Source organism: Meleagris gallopavo, chromosome 1 (genome assembly GCF_000146605.3).
Source record: "Meleagris gallopavo isolate NT-WF06-2002-E0010 breed Aviagen turkey brand Nicholas breeding stock chromosome 1, Turkey_5.1, whole genome shotgun sequence".
In the NCBI taxonomy this organism is placed as follows: Eukaryota; Metazoa; Chordata; class Aves; order Galliformes; family Phasianidae; genus Meleagris; species Meleagris gallopavo.
Window position 1 is genome coordinate 136,965,244 of NC_015011.2, and position 6,617 is coordinate 136,971,860.

The 6,617-nt window shown below is 39.5% G+C and overlaps 1 long non-coding RNA gene across 1 annotated transcript; it reads right to left on the reverse strand.

The window, feature by feature from the left end:
• Positions 1-1,035: 1,035 nt before the first annotated feature.
• LOC109363763 lies at positions 1,036-6,611 on the reverse strand. The gene is made up of 2 exons (XR_002109594.1): positions 3,364-6,611; positions 1,036-3,116 (listed from the first exon to the last, which is right to left on the reverse strand). It is a non-coding gene; the product is annotated as an uncharacterized LOC109363763 (long non-coding RNA).
• Between the last annotated feature and the right edge of the window lie 6 nt (positions 6,612-6,617).

Below are 6,617 nucleotides of genomic sequence, written 5' to 3' on the forward strand. Positions count from 1 at the left end.
TGCCCTCTCACACTCAATTAATCTGGATTTCTAAGCTGACTTCTGGGCTTAATGTTAAGTTCAAATTCTATAAAAATTTAGAACAGAATCTGACTTTCGGTTTGGCAAGACAACATTTGTTGCCTCTTTCCTTCATTTCTGAACACGCTCTGATTTATCTAATGCTTAGGTTTTCCCAACAGCTACCTCTGCTTTCTTTAGAATGAAGTTTTCAGTTTTGGAAATCACATCCCCTACTAAAACAGATCTGCTGGAAAAATACTGAAACAATACAGAAATAATGCTTTTTTTTTTTTTTTCCCCAGTACTTTTCATTTCTAGATCTCAAATTCCTAGACAATAGAGAACATTTAATACATAAATTGATAAAACATGAAATGTACTTTTTCAGCATTTGTCTTTTATTTGTCCAGAATGTATTGTTACTATTTATTTCCTACATATGCTATTTTTCAAGTTGAAAATATATTTTAAAAAATACAATGAAACCAGCCTAGAAGGCAAACCAAAACAACACCCCAAACAGCACTGTCTTGGTAATATAAACCTGTTTTTGGCCAGCAAAGTCTTTAACACTCTTCTGTTTGGACACTGTCACAGCATCTCCAGCTCTGCAGTGCTCATCTCATAGGCAAATTTTTAGGAACCTCAATACTCACAATTTGGGGGCTGCTCTGCCCAAGCTTGTCAGCTTCCAGGACGAAGGACCCTGCCTCAGATTTTTCTCAAAGAAAGATTGTTATGGTAATTGTCTCTCTCAAACTGGAACCAATTGTAAAAGCTGATCACTGTATTTTAATATAAAATACTGTTGACCAAATGCAGCAAACTTTAAAACCAATGATCCCAGAGACCAAAGACCAGTAACTTATCTGCTACACAAACAACCACACAAATCCCTCACATTTATTTTTTCCAGGCTTTCAACTTTGATTAATAACATGGCAAAAGCACACAAGTCTCAACCATATTAACCACAGCTATATTTTCAGCCCTACTGACACGAACGCTTTAATAAAATAAAAGGAAAAGGAAAACAGAAGAGGTGTTTCATTAGGACATGAGGATTACTAAAACCACTGTGTGGAGCATTTGTCAGGAGGTGGCACGGGAAGAGTTATTACTTACATTTTAGCGTGTCTCTAGGACGCAGAGCCAGAGGCTCCCTCGGTGAGATATGTTTGCTTTGGAAAAATATGAAGTAATCAGGCTGCCCGAGCTCTTCTAGCTGACACGTTTTTAATACCAAAATGCAAACCCAGCTAAGAAGTTTGCAGGAAACACTAGAGGGAAAACTGTTTGGTTAGGAAGCCCAGCAACACTGGAGCAGTGCGAGGCTCAGAAGTTCTCAGATTAACCTGCCAGTTCTTTTTACAGACAGGCAGCTGAGTGTAAAAAAATACAAAGCATACATATATGAAGCATGGTTGAAATAATACACCAAGATGCAAACCCCCACAAATCTGTACTTGTGTCTGCTTACAGAAGCTTACAATCTAAATGAAAAGCAATTACTAAAACACACCAAAAAATGGCTGATGTGATCAGGAAACCAATGTTGTGCCAATAAAATTGCAGCTTCGAAACAAATCCAAATAATAATGCTTGCTAATGCAGAGTGCTTGCATTTTAACATCTGTAGCTTCATTGTTGTGTGAGACTGGGACTATAGTTACATCTCCCAGTCTCCTCACTGGCTGTACAAACGACAGGGGTATTCCATAGATGAGTTTCTAAATTCAGTGAATTAAAAGCATATTATAAGCAATAAAAAATAAACAATATCAGGCTGAACATGTCATATGATTTTTTCATTCTGCATCTACCTGCACACACTCTTGCTCTAGCAGCACATTTATAATGCTTCCTTTGCCAACAGACCCAAGCTTTTAAAATCAAGATAACGTGCAATGCTGGTCACAGATTTTCTGTTTCTAAACCACTAACAGGAAGACAGTCACCCTCCAAAATAGGAGAAGTAGAACAAAGAGATCCAGGCACGTAACACAGTAACAGTGACCCTGAAGTAACTGCTCAGGATGGCACCCAAATATGATAGTAAAGGACGCATTAGAAACACCTCGGCACCGCAGACGGGATGCGGCAGCTTCGCAAAGAAAAGGGCAGACCAATAACAAATACCTTGTCACACTTTCATCCTGAGATGAAAGCATCGTTTCTGCTTTGACCTTTTTTAGAATCTGTAACACACAACACCTGGGGCAGCCGAGATACAAGGGAACGGGGAAGGGGCACGCTGCAGCTTATTCCTACCCACCAGCAAGTGACAAAACACACAAAAAATCTCTAAGCTGTACCAGAGAAAGCGAGAATCTATGCACGGCCCTACATGTGAGCTTCGTTAACAAAGATATTTTTTCCCACTTGAATTGCATGCATGCAAGTGTAAACCATTTCTGCACGCCCCCACAACCCGCTCTGACATCGGGATTTTGGCTGTCCCGGGCTTGGCTGTCACTAAGACAAACATATTTCACCACAACTTTTTTCATTCAAAAAGAGGCAAACTGGATTATAGCAAATAACCTTTAAGATAATTAACTGACAATGCTGCAACTAGCATAAAATCTTCCTTCAGGCGACCCCTAATTTAAGTATTACTGGCACAAAGTGGAGACAGATTGCGCATCACCACCGCAATATTTACATAGCAGAAACCCACAGAGCAGGAAACGTGAGACTCAATGATGCACTAAATTAGGAACAATCATATTCTAGTGTTAATTTGCTTTCCACTCTATCCAAATTTCAGGTCCAGCAATCGGTGTAAATGCACATAAAACATTCCCATTTTTAATGATTAAGAACCACAATCCGCAAGCAGCTCTGCTCAGAAGTAAATCTACTCGCTGCTAGGGACGTTTGCAGAATCAACCCCCCAAAAGTGAGGTAGTTTTACCAACGCAGAGATTTTCTGAAAACTGAATCTTCCTCATCTGTTTATCCCTTTCCATCAATTATGCCCGCACAAGCTGTTGGAGTCTTCTGCTCAGCTACCTGCCTTTTGCTGGCAAATATTTTCTTTTGGTGGTGCGACTCAGAAGCAGTTTTAATTCACCGATGCTGCAGATATATATGCATGTACTCAGAAGGCTCTGTGCTCAAAGAATTAAAGTTAAAACGGGGAGAGAAAAAGACAGCCAGGTTATTTGTAAACACACTGGTGCCACATTTATGATAAATACACACTCTACAGTCTCGATGCAGATACAGATTTCAAAAGCGTGACTCTCGAATGCAGCATGCTTTGTAAGACGAATGCAAACAGCCACCACCAATCTCTCTAAATTTTAAACATTATTTAAATTTACTTTCCACAACATCGTATAACAAAATATTTACCTTTCCTAAACGCTGATGTTCTTCAAAAGCAGAAATCAGTTCTTGTGCCCACTTTATTTTTTCAGGGCTGGGAGAGAACTGTTCCTGGACAACAGCAATTTGGTTAGGGTGAATCACCTGCTTACCTACAAAGAAGATTAATAACACCAGAATCATGCATCGACAAACAGATGTTCAAGCAAAATGTTCCAACCACTTGAGGCTCTCCTATGCCTCGCAGACTTTCTGCTACTGAACTAATTATTTTACTTGTTTTCTTTTATTATTTAACTGGACTGTGTGCCAGATTTTTAACAATAAAAATATCTGGCTCAATACTTGCATTTAGTATGTTTGAAGGGACCCAGAATTCTTTCTTCTCCCTCCTCATTTCAGTCCATACATCTTCCATGGGTCATCTCTGGTGGAACTATTGGTCTGGGGAAGTCAGCAGTGCTAGAGTACAATGCAACTCTGAATTTTACCTTTATAAATGGAACTGCCAGTCACTCGTAAATAAACTGCAATAAAATGTGTTCAGAAAATGAGGTTTACCGAACTGAGAAGTTTCCGGCCATGCAGGGATCGTCCCCTCAGTTCTTAGCACTGGCTCTGCATCACATAATGCTCAGGGCTGCTTATGTTTTTGTTGTGGTTCGCAGGTGCAGGTAGGCTGGGGTATTTATTTAGCCACCGTATATTAAACTGCTGCCAGAGGTGCCCTGAAGTGTTATGAAGCACTTTTTATTAATCCTTTCTTGTATGAACATACAGTAGGAAAATAAAAATAGGTGTAGCCTTTTTTTTTTTTCTACCAGAGATTTTCCAATGTGAATAGACAGCCACATAATCCGTTCTAATCTGTTATTGTACTTAGCCACATTAAAACAAATACATATCTAATTTGTTTGACAGTTTTCAAAGTGTGGCACTCGACGTTATTAGCCCGTTTCTAAGGGAATTTCACAGGCAACGTGATGGCTGCACCATCCCCTGTGCCGTGCTGTGGGAGCGCTTCAATAAAGCGGGGCTACTGCAGCTCCCGGCTCCTCAAGCCTCGCCGTGACACAAATTAATCCCTCTATGCCACACGGCAGAGCGGGTTGTAGCCACGAGCCCCATCCCCAAGCCTTTCATGCCTCCCAGCCCTACAGCGGGGCACCTCGGGCTAGGCCAAGGGCCTGGGGCTACTGCCGTGCCCCATGTTGGGCCCACACCTCCTCCAGCCCTCGTGCGGTACCCAGGGACCCCTGGGGTCCTCAGGAAGCTCTGGGGTGCGGCTCTGGGGTGACACTGGCACTGTGGGCATCTGCCCACGGCATGTGGCCCAGCCTGGGGAAGGAACGGGACTCTTCCATTGGGCTCCCGGATGTGAAGCTAGAAAGAAGCTCGTCGCTACATGCAATAGATCCCATATCACAGCACACGCGTGCCACTGTTTTAAACAACAGAATGGAGAAAAGATTCCCATCACCGGAATTCCTTGTGTCAGCCTGCAATGGCTCTCTGATAAATGTGTGCCATGAAAGGATTGTGAGTGCTTTCTTTTGATAGAAAGCAATTGTAACCTTTCAGTGTTGCCACGTTTCTTTAAAATCCACAAGTCGTTTGATTTTATTTTAGTTCCCATTAAACAGTTAGGATCTCGAGGGCGGTCAGATACTCTGTCTCAAATTTTAATATGGCAAATACTTCACAATAATCTGATTTTTTTTTTTTTTAAGAAAGAAATTATAGGCAGACAAATTCCTTGAGCTAATGCTTTCCATTCTTTCTAACCAAATGTATTTTAGTCGCTTTAATTAAATGTCACTACTGATCAGCTCATGATGCTCCTTATTTTTAATATGATGCCTTCTAAACTAATTCTAAAGAGGGAGAGTGTACAAGCAATTCCTACAAAATGCTGAAAACCTAACTTTCTGGAAGAAATAAAGAAGAGATTTTACTTTGTACTTAAAATTACAACAAAAATAAAAACACACGTACGATTTTTTAAGGCGTGAAACATTTCTGTGAAAAGATTTTCTTTTGATACAAATATCCATAGCAGGAAGCTGTACTTTGCTTCATTAAAACATTATCAAACAATTTATGGAGAAGAAAATCGAACCTTTGATTTATAGCACTCAGTGGATTTTTGTCACAGAATTATGTATCCAAATAACTGCATAATAGACGTAATGCCATGCAGGAATGAAGCAAATATTTTAAGTGGGATTGTTGTTATTGACAAGTTACCGAGAGAGTGCAAAATTGGAATACATTAAAATTTATGACCATGAAATCCTTTTTACAGTACCTCTTGATATATCGTGCTTTAAATCAATACCTGTCAAGTCTTTTAGGTAACTGTATGATGGTGTCGTTTTAGCCTTCTACAAAAGACTACAAAAAGAGAGGAAACCTATAGTGTTTCTTATTTGTATCTGGCTTCTCAGCATGGAGCACAGGACTTTCTATAATGACTAAGTTGGCTGTTAAAGCTTGTCGTAGGTCTTCCTTAATTTTTTACATAAACTTTCCTAAAACTGATGGCCATTTACGTAGGCTGCTCGCTGGCTTTAAGTCCACAGACTCCGGCACTGTAAAACATCCTGTTTTATGTGCATGTGTGTGTGTATACATATATATTAATAAATACACAAAAGATATATTACACTGGCTAAACTACAATTGAAAGCAATCAATTTTATGGAAACACCATAGCTGAAGAAAAACCAGGCTGTTTGAAAGCTAGCTGGAAAAAAACTTGGCACTGAGGGTCACAGCAGTAACCAAATAGATGGTAAATTCTCACTATATTATTTAACTTGTTAAATTGTCAGTGAACACACGTGATCACTTTAAGGATAATTCTGTTTTACTGGTTTCTGAATACAAGAAAATGTAAGGACATGAAACTTTGCTGAATACATGGAGTTTATGATTATGTTTGAGAGAGGTGAATGTGGCCCTATGCGTGCACGCGTTTTGCCAGTTACCAGGCAATTGGCGAGCTTTCCCTCATTTTAGTCCTGTTGATTCCAGTAATTTAGATTACATGTGAAAAAGTAGAAAGATGTGATCACAAATAGTTAGAAATAACAAGAATCACGTGTTTAGAACTTGTAATTAAGGCAATGCTTCAGGATTTTATTATCGCATTATCCGATTGCCAGTGACAAATGTGATGTATTTTATAGAAGGTCATGGATTAAGCTAGGGCCCATTTGTAAATTTCTGTGATGAAAATTAAATTGCAAATATTAAAATGTTTTTATTTTTATAGTTTT